Source organism: Hemitrygon akajei, unplaced genomic scaffold, assembly GCF_048418815.1.
Source record: "Hemitrygon akajei unplaced genomic scaffold, sHemAka1.3 Scf000033, whole genome shotgun sequence".
Taxonomy (NCBI): domain Eukaryota; kingdom Metazoa; phylum Chordata; class Chondrichthyes; order Myliobatiformes; family Dasyatidae; genus Hemitrygon; species Hemitrygon akajei.
The window spans coordinates 9562775-9581404 of NW_027331919.1; the positions used below are offsets into that span (position 1 = coordinate 9562775).

General features: G+C 48.1%; 1 protein-coding gene across 1 annotated transcript in view; it reads right to left on the bottom strand.

Annotated features, from left to right (window-relative positions):
• The window catches only part of LOC140719889 (uncharacterized), a 134800-nt gene that overhangs the window by 114961 nt on the left and 1209 nt on the right, over window positions 1-18630 (bottom strand). The window contains exons 2-4 of the mRNA XM_073034815.1: window positions 17986-18095; window positions 11122-11398; window positions 3512-3715 (exon numbers count right to left, since the gene is read on the bottom strand). The gene's annotated coding sequence lies outside the window, so the exon portion shown is untranslated. The remainder of the gene's footprint in view (window positions 1-3511; window positions 3716-11121; window positions 11399-17985; window positions 18096-18630) is intronic.

Below are 18630 nucleotides of genomic sequence, written 5' to 3' on the forward strand. Positions count from 1 at the left end.
TCGGGTTGGTTTTGGAATCTATTTACCATCCTTTGCCCATTTAGATCCCCTATAAGCGACAATAATATTCACCGTGAGTACCATCTACTAATTGTCTGTCATCGGCGAAATTTCTGGTCAAGCCTTGTGCACTTGCATTGTAATCATTGCTATCAAATAACGAAAATCAAATGTCCCAACTTGTAGCCTTGCGGTACACCACTAGTTACCCGCCTCCACTCTGAGGAGAAACCTTCATCCACCACTCTTTGCTTGCTAGCTTCAAGGCAACTTTTGAACCCAACTAGCTCTCTCTCTGTACCGCATGGGACGTTATCTTCCAGACCAAGCTGTCATGAGGCAGCTTGCCAATGTACAATACCCACTCCCCCACCCGCATTGACAATCATCTTCAAAAATCTTAAAAAAGTATTGTTGAACACAACTTTCCATGCACAATGCCATGGTGACTCATGATCAGTCTTTGTAGAACTCTGTAGATATTCTGTGTGTGACTGGTACATATTGTGGAAAATTGTCTCCGGCACCTCACTTTTTTTGCTTATTTCGGGTTACCAGGCAAGGTTGTCCGCTTAGTCCATTATTATTTGATATTGCGCTGGAACCTTTGGCAATTGCTATTAGAGAATCACCTAACATTTTTGGCATTACTCACGGGATGGATATCCGTAAGTTATCATAATATGCAGACAACTTGTTCTTATACATTTTTGATCCTGAGAAATCCATTACTGCAGTTATATCATTGTTGGCTCAGTTTAGTAATTCTTCCGGGTATAAACTGAATTTTAAGAAGAGTGAATTGTTCCCCCTAAATAGGCAGGTTCCAATTTACAGAAATTTGCATTTTAAATTAGTTACTGTTTATTTTATATGCTTAGGGATTAAAATTACAAAAAAAAGGATTTATTTAAGGTTAATTTTTTACCCTTAATTGATCACATTAAATATTTGTTTACTAAATGTTCACCATTGTCTTTATCATTGATAAGTCGGATTAATGGTATTAAGGTGATTTTTTCACCTATGTTCTTACATATATTTCAAGCGGTACCAATTTTTATTCCGAAATCTTTTTTTGACAATGTTCATTGAAAAATTTCTTCATATATATCCGGCAGAATAAAAATTCTAGGTTTGGTAAAAGACATTTACAGAAGTTAAAAAAAGGAAGGTGGATTGGCATTGCCAAATTTTAGATTTTATTGCTGGGCAATTAATATCCCATATTTGATATACTGGTCAGCGACAGTTCGCCTGTTCAAAGTCCGAGAGTCCGCACACATGCGTACCCTTCTCATCTTCTTCCGGGCCACTACTATTGGGGACGCATAGGGGCTTCGGGACTCAGTGATGATTCCAGTTTCTTTCAACTTGCACAAGTGTTGCTGCTCGTCTTCCACATCTGCTGGGGCCAGTCGCCGTGACCTCTCTCTGAACGGGGTGTCCTCAGTCACTCGGATGATATGGCGAGTGCTCTTGGAGCAACCCACATCAAATTCGCCAAGAGAAAAAACATCTTCCAGCTTCAACATCTTCTCCACCAGCCTGCGTTTCTGCTCCGGTGACACAGGATAATCCCCAAAGTTAAAGGCCTCAGCGGTCAGCTTTCCTCTGTTTTCCAATCCTTCCCCCTTAGTAGCCGTCACAGGGGCGCTAGACATTACCGTCACCGGGAACAAATGCGCCAGCAGGATCCCTCTCTTAAAGGTGATTTCTCCTGCCGTAGTGTTCCTGACACTCACGGCCATCCGCCTCGCAGGTACCACCGCTGGCCTCTGCACTTCGGGCCTCACCAGCACCCCCGCCTGAAATCGTGTCTCCCCCTCGAGATCTTCTTGGGCGCCAACTAACAGGGCTTCGACCGACGGCACTCCGGGGAATCTGGGGGTCCGCATCACTAGTGCCACCTCCCCTGGTCGTATCACTTTAGACCACCCTTGCGTACACCACACCGACACTCGTTTGCACTCAGGATCCAGCTCGAAACACCGCTTGAAACACTGGGTGTACCGAGAGGGTCTCCAGAAAGTTCTCCAGCGCCTTCTCCTTACCGGCTCCCAGGAGCCGTCGCACCAGAGGGGAGTTAGTCCCCACCAGAAGGGCAGAGCGACACCTCTTTCCGCCGGGTCCGGACAAACAAACACCAGCGTCTCAATGGCTTCAGACACTCACACATCACCCTCCGAAAATTCCAATCTCACTGACAGGAATACGGATTATCACCCTCACTCACATCCCAAATCTCCAGTGCCTCAAATGGGGTTACTGGCAAGTGCTTTAGATATTTGTTGTAGAACGGTCGGTGCAATAACGTAACCTGACATCCTGTGTCGAGGATGGCTTTTGCGCAAACTCCCTCTATCGGTAGGCCCACGCTGGAACGGGGCCCCACCAGCCCAGCCGGAATAAAGGCTTGGGCTTTCGGTGGTCCCCTTGCAGATTTCTGGGAACGTGTTCCTCCACAGACTCCAGTCCGTTCCCTCACAGAGTCTCTCCTAAGTTTCTGACTCCTCTCCGTTCTTATTCGCCCGGGGGCTTGCCCACCTCGGGACGTCTCGCTTCTCACAATCCCTCCGAAAGTGTGCCCCTTCCCCACAGCTGTAGCACACCCCCGACTGTTCACGTTCCCGCCGGAAATGCCCCTCTTTCCCACAGTTATAGCACACGCTACCAGTGGCCCCTCCTCTCCCGGGACGCCCGCCACTACCAGCCCACTGCGCTGGTCGTCCCCCGAAGGTTTACTCTCCCTGTCCTTCCCCTCAAACAGGGGGGTCCCGGGTTGTCGGTCCTCAACCCGGCCACCACTTCCCGTACCGTTGAGGATCGCTCCCGGTGGCCCGACCCCTTCTACGGCCCAACGCGCTCTCTTCCTCCCTGTACTACAGTAAACAATGTTACAGTAGCTCTGGAGTTCGCCATTTACTATCTGGACTCAGATCTTTACTGTCAATATACCACGCAGCAGTCGGCCACTCAGCCCATCCAGCCTTCTGCCCCGTACAATAAAATCATGGCTTTCGCTCCGAAATACCGCCTGCCGCCTGTCTCTTTCTGTAACCTGCCCCCCCTCCCCTTTTCCCACCACCGCCTCCACCCACGCTGTTTACTGTGTTCCGTGGCCTTGAACAGAATCAAAATCTTTGCTTCTACAGGATGTCGAGCGGATCAGTTGGAAGCACCCACAATAAACACAGTCTCAAAGGAAAATATAACATGCATTCATCTGAAATGACAAGCTTTGGAAACGGGAAACGTGTTGTCCAAACAGAGTTTTGACACGCTTGCTTTGAAATCGGAATCCTTGGTTTCAGATCAGTTTTTAATCGTGGCATAAGCTGTGGAAAATCGCAGTAATGCTGACAAGAAAGTGTAGGATCACAAATCATATCGCCGCCGGAAGGGATTAAAATGGAGCGAATGAGTTAATAATCACCGATGCAAAACACAGATCATGGATCGATTTGAAATAAAGATCGGAAACAAATATCAGAAGCTGAATTATTCTCACCTTAATTCACTAAGAATATTCAGTCTTCGTGCGGATATATTTTCATGTCGTTTTCTTCCAGCTTCATAGCAGACAATCGGGCGAGGAGCCGGTGCTGCTGTTCTGTGAGACTCACAGCGCGACTTTCTGTGTGCAAGCTGCTGCCCGTCCGCAGGACGGATTCCGACACGCAGACATTCCTCGGATCAGGGAGCGGCGTTTCTGCTGCAAACAAATCCAAACGGTTCAACATTCCTCCCCTCCCTTCAACTGTCAGCAAAGCAGGCTGAATATTGTAGTCAAATCTTACTGTTCCAGGGGGATATCAATAAAAACGCGGTGACAGAGGAGAGAAAGTTCCCCTGTGTCAGCAATCTGAATGCCGACTTGCCACAATTGTTATCAGACTTTGTGAGTTTCCAGTATTCTAATTCATCTTAACACCTAATCATCTGTGGCTTTAATATCTTTCTTTCTATGAAAATATAAATAATGGAATTAGCCGATCTGCCACATTCTTAACTGAGACAATCCAAACAGTAAAATCTCACGTTTTATCTGTTGTTTTGAGTAGTTAGTTTTAGTGTGTGTGTGTGTCAGTGTGTGTGTGTGTGTGTGTGTGTGTGTGTGTGAGTGTGTGTGTGTGTGAGTGTGTGTGTGTGTGTGTGTGTGTGTGTGTGTGTGTGTGTGTGTGTGTGTGTGAGTGTGTGTGTGTCAGTGTGTGTGTGTGAGTGTGTGTGTGTGCGTGTGTATGTGTGTGTGTGTGTGGGTGAATGTGCGTGTGTGTGTGAGAGACAGAGAGAGAGAGAGAGAGAGACAGAGTGAGATCACAGAGAGAGAGAGAATGAGAGAGAGAGAGAGAGAGAGAGAGAGAGAGAGAGAGAGAGAGAGAGAGAGAGAGAGAGAGAGAGAGAGATCAGAGACGGAGCCCTGCCCCGTGGGACATTTCGGATATCACTGTCGGTGTGAAACGTTCTACAGTACTGACTCAGTAGAAACCAACAGGACAATGTTTTGATTGAAGGTAATGACGTCGCTTCTCCTAATCCGTTTGGTCAGTAATTAATTCGTTAACTTGAACATTTCAGAGCTCCTTCGTGCCATTGAATTCCCTCCCGGTCCGAACCCCGCTGTGAACGCTCCCTGGTTCTGAGGAATCGGAGACAACACTTTCTGCGATGTTGAAACCGGACGGAGTTCAGTGCGGTCCCGGGTGAGCGGTGTGCTCACCATGTACAGAGATTTCAGTCGAAGCTGCTACCTCCGAGGCTACTTGTTCATACAGTGTCTGTCGGGCATTACAGGTACACTGGTCCGATTGAGCTGGAATAAGCGTACATGGCCGCAGTTCTGGTGCGCGCACCCTCTGCGGTCCGGGGTTTGTCCGACAGCGGGGGGAGACGGAACTGGGGGCAAATAGAGGAACCACAGACAGGAATATCAAAGGCAGCGTTAACCGTCTCTCGCGGACGCAGGTAGGTTCTGTGTGAACTTCCGCGTAGGTCAAACAATTTCCCTCCTTGCAGTTCCATCACAACCAATGGGGCGGAGGTTCTTTGTTTAATTCAGCGAATCCCAGTCCGAGGATTTGATCCATCTCGGGTTCTGGAAGGTTCTGAGCTCCACCCTGTGTGAGAACGAGGCTTCCCAGCTCAGGACGAGTTTCAGCTGAAACATCCCTCACCTGTCCAGGTGCAGGGAGTCGCCTTTCTGCTGAACTCAAACAAACACGTTCGACAATTTGCCCCCACAGGATTTCTGAAGGTCTTCAGTCATATATTTTCCGAGAGCTTCGCGATTCTGGAGAGTATTTGACATTGGTAATATTAAAAAATTATTAATATCCCATTCGCGCAGCTGTCGCCACAAGAAACCTGTGGCCCACGGTTGACATCAATTCACAAGGAACGGTTGTTGATCCACATCCCGTCAGACACATTCGTGGAAATTCTCCTTTTAAAAGTCGCCTATTGCGTTGGTCTCGAAGTTTGCTGAGGGAGCGGGTGATGGACAGATTACAAATGGGCCTGGAGGGACCGACACACTGAGGAGTGCAAACACCCTGGGGACTGGGGTGCACATCACTCATAGTAGATGTTGGTTTTACAGTTCGTGTCGGAAAATATCTCCGGCAGAAGTTTAGATTGACTTCCGGGAGAGAGGAGAGCGAGGTGAAAGTGAGGATGGTGAGGAGGGATGGTTGAGGATGGTGAGGAGGAATGGTTGAAGATGGTAAGGAGGGATTGTTGAGGATGGTGAGGAGGGATGGTTGAGGATGGTGAGGAGGGATTGTTGAGGATGGTGAGGAGGGATTGTTGAGGATGGTGAGGAGGGATGGTTGAGGATGGTGAGGAGGGATGGTTGAGGATGGTTAGGATTGAATGAACGGCAAGAGGAGTGAGCGGATAATGAGCTTTAGAGTGCTACGTATTCGACGACGTTGGATGGTCGGGCGGCAACTGTACCAAGCACAAAATGGCCGCCACCCAGGATGAGGTGGACGGCAAAAAGGTCGGAGCGAGGGCACAGGGAGCTGCGGGGATCAGGAGTGATGGGACTGGGAGAGTTGGCCAGTGATTCACTCAATACTGGCGGAACGGGGAATGGGGTGGTGAGGTTGTGGGAAATTGCGAAATTGCCGCCCGCTGAGGATAAGATGGATCACGAATAAGGGAATGGGAGAGAGAGCTCTGAGTGACGGGATAGCGAGGCTTCACTGCCCTTCATAATTTAAAACACTTCTGTAAGGTCGCTGCTCAGTTTCCTACATTCCAGGGAGTAAAGACATAGAGTGGCATCCTCTCCCCAGCACTGAGGCCTTCTGGCCCTGACAACACACTCGCAAATCTTCCCTGCACTATTTCCACTTTAATCAAGCCTTTTCAAACATAGTAGCTAGAACTATACTTTGTCCTGCAAACACAGTCTCGCCAACGACTTTTACAAAGGCTCCATAGTGGTTAACACAACTCTTTACAGTTGGAACTACCCGGTTTCAACTTTTGAAAGTTTTTGAGAGTTTGCAGCTTCTCACCGTGATCACATGGGTTTCCTCCGGGTGATCCGCTTTCACCCCAGTCTGAAGACGTGCAGGCGGGCAGCTTGTAAATTGTCCTGTGACAAGACTAGGGTTAAATCAGGGGACTTACTGGGCTCATGTTATCTCAAAGAAAATAGTGTCCCAACTCCTGCACTCAGTACCCTGACTGCTGAAGGACAGCGTGGCAAACACCCCTTCACAGCCCCGTGTCGCCGCATCGAGTGAACTCATCAGTCCCTCTGGTCTCTGACACTCTCAGACCAGGAGCTCCCAACTCCTGCACTCAGTACCCTGACTGCTGAAGGACAGCGTGGCAAACACCCCTTCACAGCCCCGTGTCGCCGCAGTGAGTGAACTCATCAGTCCCTCTGGTCTCTGACAATCTCAGACCAGGAGCTCCTTGCTGCAATATTCAGAATGAAACTGAAGACCATCAGGAAAACCAACGGACCAGAAGTTTGATGTTGATCGCATCCCTCAAGAACATGACGCGGAAGTAAAGAACAGATTCATGGATTAAACTCGGTGGAGAGAAAGCCGGAAGAACTATGGATAGAAGTAAGGATCGTTATACAAGAGGTGCCAACAAAAAGTATCGCAAACACAAAGGAGGTCGGGAAAGCAAATTGGCTTTCTGCGGAGGCTGAGCTGTGAATAGAAGTGAAGGCCAATAGAGATTGAAACAAATACCACCAACTGTACACGAAGTTCAAGAAGAGGAAAGATACGGAAACTTACTTAAAGGAGCGATGCCAAGAAGCTGAAGAAGCCAACATTAGAAAAAAAAAAGAAATCTGTTCAAGAAGATTACAGAAATTAAAGGAACATTTCATGCCAGAATGAGTATAGGAAAAGACAAAAAAAAGGAAGAACTATATAGAAGCAAAGACATCAAAAAGAAATGGCAGGAGTACATAGAAGAATTGTACAGGAAATATCCCAATAGCAAAGACACCTGCAGTGACTTCCTCGTCGATCCAGAGCCATATATTCTGGAAAGTGAAGTCGAATTGAAAACTTTGCCAATAATAAGGCTGCAGGATGAAACAGGAGTTCAGATGAATTGTTTAAAACTTTAAAAGTTATGCTGTAAAAGTGCTGCATGCAATTTGCATGCAATCTGGTAAACGTAAAAATGGCCTTTAGACTGGAAAAAAAGAACAGTTTATATCCCAATTCCCAAGAAGGGAAATGTAAAGGAATGTCATATTTCCAACAATTTCACAAATCTCACATGCGAGCAAGGTATTGCTAAAGATCATGCAAGCAAGCCTCCAGCAATACACGGAACGACAACTGCTGGATGTACAAGCTGGTTTTAGAAGAGTTAGAGGTAGTTGCGCTGTGCTCCAAATTGCCAACTTACACTGGATAACAGAGAAATCGAGAGAATTCCAGAAAAGTATTTATCCGTGTTTTATTGGCTATTTTAAAGCCTTCAACAGTGTGGACCACATAAACTGTGGCAAATACTTAAAGAAATGGGGATACCTGGACATCTGATCTCCCCAATGAGAATCTTGTACGAAGGTCAAGAAACAACAGTTAGAACTGACCACGGAACAACAGACTGGTTCAGGATTGGGATACGAGTGCGATAAGGCTGCATACGGCCACCCTGCTTGTTTTATTCCTATACTGAACACAGCATGAGAAATGCTGGCATCGAGGACTCAAAGTGTTGTAATCAACAGACAGACAGGCAGACAGACAGACAGACAGACACAGACAGACAGACAGACAGACTGACATACTTTACTGATCCCGATGGAAATTAGGTATCGTTGCAGTCGCACCAACCAAGAATAGAGTAGAAATATAGCAATATAGAAACCATAAATAATTAAATAACAGTAAGTGGAATAAGTGGAATCAGTCCAGGACCAGCCTATGGGCTCAGGGTGCCGGACACTCCAAGGGAGGATTTGTAAAACTGCCGGATGAAACATTAACAGCCTCAGACTTGCGGGTGATGCGACTCCAATGGGGAAAGTGAGAAAGATCAGTGGAAGCTTCAAATGAACGTGAAAGAAGTAAGTGGAAAAGTTGACTTGTTCCTCAATATTAAGTATACCGGCCAGCCCTATCAACTTCGTGGTAATAAATGGAATGGAAGTGGAAACAGTAACAGATTTTGGCGGTTCAAAGATTTCTATAGCTGGTAACAGCAGCCACGAAATTAAATAGCTCTTTTTTCCGGACAGGGCAGAAATGGAAAATTTAGATAAAATTCTGAAGCGCAGAGACATAAAATCGTCTACGAAGAACGTAGAGTCGGGTCTATGGTATTTCCAGTTGCGATGTATGGCTGTGAGAGCTGATCTGTTAGTGAGGCTGAATACAAAATAATCGACGACTTTGAACTTGGATGCTGAAGGAAAGTGTTAAGAGTGCATTAGACAGCAAGAAGATCGGACAAGCCAATACTTGAAGAAGTAGAGGCAGACTGCTGACCAGGAGGCTTGAAAAGCTCAAATGAGTTGGCCACGTGTAGTGCGCGTGAGGGCAGTGGGCGGGGCGGCGAGCTGGTGCGCGTGGAGCAGTGGGCGGGGCGGCGAGCTGGTGCGCGTGAGGGCAGTGGGCGGGGCGGCGAGCTGGTGCGCGCGAGGGCAGTGGGCGGGTCGGTGAGCTGGTGCGCGCGAGAGCAGTGGGCGGGCGGTGAGCTGGTGTGCGCGAGAGCAGTGGGCGGGGCGGTGAGCTGGTGCGCGCGAGGGCAGTGGGCGGGGCGGTGAGCTGGTGCGCGCGAGGGCAGTGGGCGGGGCGGTGAGCTGGTGCGCGCGAGGGCAGTGGGCGGGGCGGTGAGCTGGTGCGCGCGAGAGCAGTGGGCGGGGCGGTGAGCTGGTGCGCGCGAGGGCAGTGGGCGGGGCGGTGAGCTGGTGCGCGAGGGCAGTGGGCGGGGCGGCGAGCTGGTGCGCGCGAGGGCAGTGGGCGGGGCGGTGAGCTGGTGCGCGCGAGGGCAGTGGGCGGGGCGGCGAGCTGGTGCGCGCGAGGGCAGTGGGCGGGGCGGTGAGCTGGTGCGCGCGAGGGCAGTGGGCGGGGCGGTGAGCTGGTGCGCGCGAGGGCAGTGGGCGGGGCGGTGAGCTGGTGCGCGTGGAGCAGTGGAGACTGTGGAGTCAGTAACGGGGAACGAGGAGCGCGTCCCTCGGTCCAGGACCGTGCTGGCTAGCTCACTGAATTTGTCAAAATTTCGACACGTTAATACAGCTGGGGCACACATTTAACACACAAAGGTGAACGCAATTTTTTTTCCAGTCAACGCAAGAAAACACATAATTGGACCACCCGGCCCCTCGAAACTGCTGTGCAGATAATGAGATCACGGCTGAACTGATGTAACATTGCATTACCTATGCCTCCATGTGCATCCCTGCAACACGTCAAGCCCGTTGTTTATCAAAAATCTCGGCCTTCAACAGAATTATGGTCTTTGCTTCCACTGGCCATTGAGGAGAAGAGTTCAAAACACCCTCAATCGACACAGGAACAATAGATGTGTTGGTCTGAAATAGGAAATTCCGGAAACAGAGCAGATGCTTGCTGTTTTAATCTCGCACCCTTGCTCAGAAACTGGTGTGGGCTGATCTTAAACTTCACCTGACCGGTGGAAAATGTCACTCGTGCAAACAGAAAACAGCAGGAACACAAAGAGCACCAGCAGCAGAAGTAGCTTAGAAAACACAAATATCTCCTTGTTCGCTGATCCAAAGCACAGACAACTGGTTAGTTGGAAATAAATATGGGAAATAAATATCACAAGTTGAATTGTTCTCAAGTTAATTCCCCAAGAACATTCTGACAATGTGGGTACTGTGGGCCGTTTCTTAGAAATAGCCCCGCCCACCGCCCCACACGGAACTTTCGTAACCATGGCAACAGACAGAATGCTGGGAGGAACTCAGCAGGTTAGGCAGCATCTATGGATATGTGTAAACAGACGACATTGCGGAACCAGACCTTTAATCAGGACTGGAGTGGAAAGGGTAAGAGGGCAGATGATTGACTGATTTGGAAGGTGGGGCTTGTTGTTCTGTGAGACTCGGTGCTCAGGGTCTGTGTGTAAGCGGCTGCCCGTCAGTGCGCGTTCCTCAGAACAGGGAGCGGCTGTTCCGCTGAAATCCAATCCAACCGGTTCGACAGGGCACTGTGGTTCAGATGTGAAGGCAGTTTAATATTGTATTTAACCATTTCTGCTGCAGGGGAGAGCGGTGGAACCAATGGCGCGATGTAAAGAACGCTACCTGTGGCCTCCAAGGTGACTGGACTGTTTCTCCACAGATGCTGCCTGGCCTGCAGAGTTCCTCCAGCATTGTGTGCGTGTTGCTCGGATTTCCAGCATCTGCTGTTTTCTCTTGTTCGAGAGAGATCGGTGACGGGTCGCTGCCCCGTGGGATATTTCATATGCTTCTACCAGGGTGAAAGATTCCTTCTGCTCTCACTCAGTAGTACCCAGCTCGCTTCTCTTAATCCATTTGGACAATTGACTCGTTAGCACGAACACGTCAGGACTCCGTTCTCCCACTAAATTCACTCCCGATCTCGAACAAAGCCGAGCCTCGCTGAATAATTGTGCAGAATAATAGACAACACTTACCTCTGATATCGTAACCGGTTGGTGTTCAGTGTGGTCCCGGAAAAACACTCTGATATCCGGGTGTGACGGACAATGGTCCTGGAACCGGTTTGTTCTCCCTGTACGGAGAGTTGAGTCTATGCTGCTGCTCCCGAGAACACTCGGCTGTGAACCAATGGACAGGGCCGGGTGAGCCGGGGTAGAGCGGGACTGCCGCGGTCCGGGTCACACTAACTCTCACCGGCTCAGGACGGGTCTGACTGCGGGAGGAGGCGGGAGTGGGATCAATGCAGCAACCCTAAAGAGGAAAATAAACAGGCTGCGTTAAACTTTCTGTCCGGGTTTCCGTGTAGATCGCTCCTTTTTCTTTCATCGCAACCAGTGGGGCGGAGTTTCTCTGTTTAACCCAGCCAGTCCCAGGCTAAGAATTTGATCCAGCCCGGGTTCTGGGAGGGGCTGAGCTTCCGCCCCCTGTGTGTAAACAGGACTGCCCGGTGTAGGTAGTTTCAGCTCCAACGTCACTCACCTGTTCAGGTGCGGGGAGCCGCCCTTTCTGCCGAAATTAATCCAAGCACCTCCGACTATATATATTCACACTCAACTGTAACACATCTGGTCAAAGATTTCCTCAGCGCCTCTCGATTCAGGGGAATTGATTTACTCTAACATTAGAGATTATTGCAGTTCCATGCGGACAACTATTATTACAAGGAACCCCCTCGCCCACGGTTAACAGCGGGTTTCTTTTCACAAGCAATGTTTGTTGGTTCACACCCCGCCGGTAATACCTGTGGAATTGGTTTCCGGCCATTCCAAATGGACAGACGTTTTCCTAGGAAAGGTCTCCTGGACCGGTTTATTTAAAAAAAATCCTTGAAGAATATTTTCAAGCCAACTGCAGATTGTTCGAGTTTGAGATAAACATAAGGTGCTGGAAACTCGCGGCAAACAGGACAACAACTGTAACTGGTAATGTTGCGCGTTCGGGACCCTGGGTAAATCATGTTAGAGATTATCTCGCTCTTCCCTGCAGCAGAAAGGGTTAAGTACGATATTGAAGTGACTTTCTTTGTGCCTGCAGGAGGGTGTTTCTTTTTTTCAGACCCGGTTGCATTTGATTTCTGGAGAGGGGCCGCTCCCTGTTCTGAGTAATGTGCGTGAACAGGCAGCAGCTCACACACAGGCCCTGAGCACTGAGTTTCACAAAACAACAACCCGAACCTTCAAATCAATCCATAATCAGTCCTCTTCCCCCTTCATTTCCAATTTCACTGATGGGTCTCTGCTTGAAGCATCGACATTGTCCAGTTCCATAGATGCTGATCCCTACATCCCCAATCTTGGCGTTATCTGTAAATCTGCTGATCCAGTTGACCACGTTATCATCCAGAGTGTTGGTTTTGATGACAAAGAACAGGCGAGCCGGCGCTGATCCCTGCAGCGCTCTGTTGTTCACAGGCCTCCACTCAGAGAGCTGACCATCTACGACCACATCGCGGCTTCTCCCACCAAACCACTGTCCAGTTCAATTTACTGCCTTATTTTGAGTGTCCAGCAACTGAAACCTTTTGACTAAGCTCCCAAGTGGAACCTTGGCAAATGTCTTGCTAAAGTCCACGTCGGCAGCATCCACTGTCTTGTCTTTTATAAGAACGCTGAGGCTCGACCTACCAGGCACAACGCCATGCTGACCATCCCGGATCAGTCAAAGTCTATCCACATAGTCACAGATCTGGTCCCTTACAATAGCTTTCAATGACTTTCCCACTACTTACATCAGGATTCCCGGCCTCCAATTTCCTGGTTTATTTTTGGAGGTTTTCTGAAGCAGTGGATCCAGTCCTCCGCTCTCTCACATGTCGCAATGGATAATTTAAAGATCTCTGCTCGGGCCCTGCAATTTCTGCACTTGCCTCCAGACCATGCAGGGGAGGACCTGGTCAGGTCCTGGAGATTCATCGTCCCTAATGTGCTTTGGCAGCAAATAACTCCTCCTCTCTAATCTGTGTGGGGTCCATCAAGTCATTTTACAGTATGGGCGTCCCAGTGCATATGAGAAAAATTAAATTCACCTCCCATCACAAAGTATGTTTCTACAACGCACTGCAATCTCTCCGCAAATCTGCTCCACTAAATCCCACAGACTGTTGGGCTGTCTGTAATATAGCCCCATTAATGTGGTCGTATCTTTCTTATTCCTCAGTTCTGCCCATAAAGCCTCACCAGAGAGGTTATCCAGTCTTTCCTGACTGAGCACTGCCGGGACATTTCCCTGCCACCCCTCCCCCATTTCAAACAATGGAAACCCAGAGCAGCCAGTCCTGCCCCTCCTGCAACCAAGCCTCACCAATGGCTACAATGTCATAATTCCACGTGTTGATCCATGCCCTGAGCCCATCGGCCTTTCCTTCAATACTTCTGGCACTGAAAGGTACGAAGCTCAGAACATTAGTCGCACCGTGGAACCTGCGATTCCTGACTTTGTCTGTGGTCCTAACAAGATCTGTCTGAGAAACCTGGATAAGTACATGGATGGTAGGGGATGGAGAGCAGGTCAATGGGTCTTAGCAGACTAATAGTTTGACAGGAAGACCGGGAACCCAGCACAGCAAAACGCCCGGTGTTGGATATGATGATTGTGAATCATGTACGGTAAAGCTCCCGGATTGGGATATGGTGATTGATAATAGCGCTTAACAAGATAGAGAGACCGGGAATCGTATCTGGTAATAGTCCCGATGTGTGCTACAGAGATTGGGAACCGTGCATGGTAAAACACCCGCTCGGGGATGGAGACGGGGAACAGTGGCGGCAAAACTCCCCATGAGGAATCGCGAGACAGGGAACCGTAACCTCACTGTGGATTTGTTCAGTGACTTAGAAACATAGAAACATGGAAAATAGGTGCAGGAGTAGGCTATTCGGCCTTTCGAGCCTGCACCGCCATTCAGTATAATCATGGCTGATCATCCAACTCAGAACCCTGTACCTGCTTTCTCTCCATATCCCCTGATCCCTTTAGCCACAAGGGCCATATCTAACTTCCTCTAAAATATAGCCAATGATCCGGCCTCAACTGTTTCCTGTGGAAGAGAATTCCACAGATTTACCACTCTCTGTGTGAAGAGGTTTTCCCTCATCTCGGTCCTAAAAGGCTTCCTCTTTATCCTTAAACTGTGACCCCTCGTTCTGAACCTCCCCAACATCGGAAACAATCTTCCTGCATCTAGCCTGTCCAATCCCTTTAGAATTTTATACGTTTCAGTAAGATCCCCTGTCAATCATCTAAACTCCAGTGAGTATAAGCCTAGTCGATCGAGTCTTTCTTCATATGAAAGTCCTGCCATCCCAGGAATCAATCTGGTGAACCTTCTCTGTACTCCCTCTATGGCAAGAATGTCTTTCCTCGGATTAGGGGACCAAAACTGCACACAATATTCTAGGTGCTGTCTCACCAAGGCCTTGCACAACTGCAGTTGTACCTCCCTGATCCTGTACTCAAATCCTATTGCTATGAATGCCGACATACCAGTTGACGTTTTCCCCGCCTGCTGTACCTGCATGCCCACCTTCAATGACTGGTGTACAATGACACCCTGGTCTCGTTGCACCTCCCCTTTTCCTAATCGGCCACCGTTCAGATAATAATCTGTTTTCCTGTTCTTGCAACCAAAGTGGATAACATCACATTTATCCACATTAAATTGCATCTGCCATGAATTTGCCCACTCAACTAACCTATCCACGTCACCCTGCATCCTCTTAGCATCTTCCGACGCCCAGCTTCGTGTTATCCGCAAACTTGGAGATGCTGTATTTAATTCCCTCGTCTAAATCATTAATATATATTGTAAACAACTGGGTTCCCAGCACTGAGCCTTGCGGTACCCCACTAGTCACTGCCTGCCATTCTGAAAAGGTCCCGTTTCCTCCAACTCTTTGCTTCCTGTCTGCCAACCAATTCTCTATCCACATCAATACCATACCCCCAAAACCGTGTGCTTTCAGTTTGCACACTAATATCCTTTGTGGGACCTTGTCAAAAGCCTTTTGATAATCTAAATATACCACATCCATTGTCTCTCCCCTATCCACTCTACTAGTTACATCTTCAAAAAATTCTATAAGATTCGTCAGACATGATTTTCCTTTCACAAATCCATGCTGACTTTGTCCAATGATTTCACCTCTTTCCAAATGTGCTGTTATCACATCTTTGATAACCGACTCTAGCATTTTCCCCACCACCGATGTCAGACTAACGGGTCTCTCATTCCCCGGTTTCTCTCTCCCTCCTTTTTTAAAATGTGGGGTTACATTAGCTACCCTCCAATCCTCAGGAACTAGTCCAGACTCTAAGGAGTTTTGAAAAATTATCATTAATGCATCCACTATTTCTTGGGCTACTTCCTTAAGCACTCTGGGAGGCAGACCATCTGGCCCTGGGGATTTATCTGCCTTTAATCCCTTCAATTTACCTAACACCACTTCCCTACTAACATGTATTTCCCTCAGTTCCTCCATCTCACTAGACCCTCGGTCCCTTACTATTTCCAGAAGATTATTTATGTCCTCCTTAGTGAAGACAGTACCAAAGTAGTTATTCAATTCACCTGTTTCTGCCTGTAAAGGACCTACATTTGTCTTCACCAATATTTTTCTTTTCACGTATCTCTTAAAGCTTTTACAGTCAGTTTTTATGTTCCCTGCCAGCTTTCTCTCATAATCTTTTTTCCCCTTTCCTTATTAAGTCCTTTGTCCTCCTCTGCTGGGCTCTGAATTTCTCCCAGTCCTCAGGCGTGCCACTTTTCTTTTCTAATTTATATGTTTCTTCTTTAGACTTGATACTATCCCTAATTTCCCTTGTCAGCAACGGGTGCACTACCTTCCTTGGTTTATTCTTTTGCCAAACTGGGATGAACTATTGTTGTAGTTCATCCATGCGATCTTTAAATGCTTGCCATTCCATATCCACCGTCAACCCTTTAAGTATCATTTGCCAGTCTATCTTAGCTAATTCATGTCTCATACCTTCAAAGTTACCCTTCTTTAAGATCAAAACCTTTGTTTCTGAATTAACTATGTCACTCTCCATCTTAATAATGAATTCCACCACATTATGGTCACTCTTACCCAAGATTGCTAACTAACCCTTCCCCATTGCTCAATACCCAATACAGAATGGCCTGCTCTCTAGTTGGTTCCTCGACATGTTGGTTCAGAAAACCATCCCATATGCATTCCAAGAAATCCTCTTCCTCAGCCACCATACCAATTTGGTTCACCGAATCTATATGTAGATTGAAGTCACCCATTATAACTTCTGTTCCTTTATTGCACGCATTTCTAATTTCCTGTTTAATGCCATCCCCAACCTCACTACTACTGTTAGGTGGCCTGTACTCAACTCCCACCAGCGTTTTCTGCCCCTTAGTGTTATGCAGCTCTACCCATATCGATTCCACATCCTCCAGGCTAATGTCCTTCCTTTCTATTGCGTTAATCTCCTCTCTAACCAGCAATGCTACCCCACCTCCTTATCTTTCCTGTCTATCCCTCCTGAATATTGAATATCCCTGGACGTTGAGCTCTCCTCCTTGGTCATCCTAGAGCCAAGTCTCTATGATCCCAACTATATCATATTCATTAATAACTATCTGTACATTCAATTCATCCACCTTGTTACGAATGCTCCTCACATTGACACACAAAGCCTTCAGGCTTGTTTCTACAACAGTCTTAGCTCTTATACAATTATGTCGAAAAGTGGCCCTTTTTGCTTTTTGCTCTGGATTTGCCTGCCTGCCACTTTTACTTTTCACACTACATTTTGCTTCTACCCTCATTATACCCCCTCTGTCTTTCTGCACTTGTTCCCATCCTCCTGCCACGTTACTTTAAAGCCTCCTGAACAGCAGTAGCAAACGGTCCCACTAGGACATTGGTTCAGGTCCAGCCGAGGTGCAGACCGTCTTGTTTATAACGGTCCCACCTCCCTCAGAACTGTGTCCAATGCCCCAGAAATTTGAATCCCTTCCCCTTGCACCATTTTTTAAGCCACGTATTTATCTGAAATAACCTCCTATTTCTACACTGACTAGCACATGCCATCGGTAGTAATCCAGAGATTATTACCTTTGTGGTCCTACTGTTAAGTTTATCTCCTTACTCCCTAAATTCACCTTGTAGGACCTCATCCTGTTTTCTACCTATATCGTTGGTACCTGTGTGCATCACGACCACTGACTGTTCACCCTCCCATTCCAGAATGTCCTGCAGCCGCACAGAGCCATCCTTGACTCTTGCACCAGGGAGGCAATATACCATCCTGCAGTATCGTTTGCGGCCGCAGAAACGCCTATCTATTCCCCTTACAATCGAATCCCCTATCACTATAGCTCTCCCACTCCTTTTCCTTCCCTCCTGTGCCTCAGAGCCACCCATGGTGCAATGAACTCGGCTGCTGCTGCCTTCCCCTGATGAGACATCTCCCCCAACAGTATCCAAAACAGTATATCTGATTAGGAGGGAGATGACCTCAGGGGACTCCTGCATTACCGGCCTACTGCTACGCTGTCTAGTGGCCACCCCTTCCCTTTTTGCCTGTGTAGCCTTTACCTGTGGTGTGGCCAACTCACTGAACGTGCTATTCACGACTTTCTCAGCATCGCGGATGCTCCAGTATGAATCCAATCGCAGCTCCAGACGCTCAATGCGGTCTGCCAGAAGCTGCAGTTGGACACACTTCCTGCACACATAATCATCAGGGACACTGGAAGTATCCCTGATTTCCCACATGCTGCAGGATGAACAAACCATGACCTTCCCAATACTTGCCTCAACTTTTGAAACGTTCTCCTTTGAAAGGAACTTACCCGGACTTACCTCACTTGGAGTGAAGCTCGTCCTCCGACTTTTCTCGTTGAAGCCTCTCGAGCCAAAGCCTCAAATCTCCACTCCTTCACCGGTCCATTCACTCACTGGCCGCTTTCCACCTTCAATCAAAACATTGACCTGTTGGTTTCTAGTGAGTCAGTACTGTAGAACGTTTCACACCGACAGTGATATCCAAAACGTCCCACGGGGAAGGGTTCCGTGTCTGATCTCTCTCTCTCTCTCTCTCTCTCTCTCTCTCTCTCTCTCTCTCTCTCTCTCTCTCTCTCTCTCTCTCTCTCTCTCAGTCTGTCTCTCTCTCTCTCACTGATCTCTCTCTCATCTCTCTCACTGATCTCTCTCTCTCTCACTGATCTCTCTCTCTCTCATCTCTCTCTCTGTCTGTCTGTCTCTCTCTCTCACTGATCTCTCTCTCTCTCACTCTCTCACTGATCTCTCTCTCTCTTACTGATCTCTCTCTCTCTCTCATCTCTCTCTCTGTCTGTCTCTCTCTCACTGATCTCTCTCTCTCATCTCTCTCACTGATCTCTCTCTCTCTCTCACTGATCTCTCTCTCTCTCATCTCTTTCTCTGTCTGTCTCTCTCTCTCACTGATCTCTCTCTCTCTCACTGATCTCTCTCTCTCTCTCTCATCTC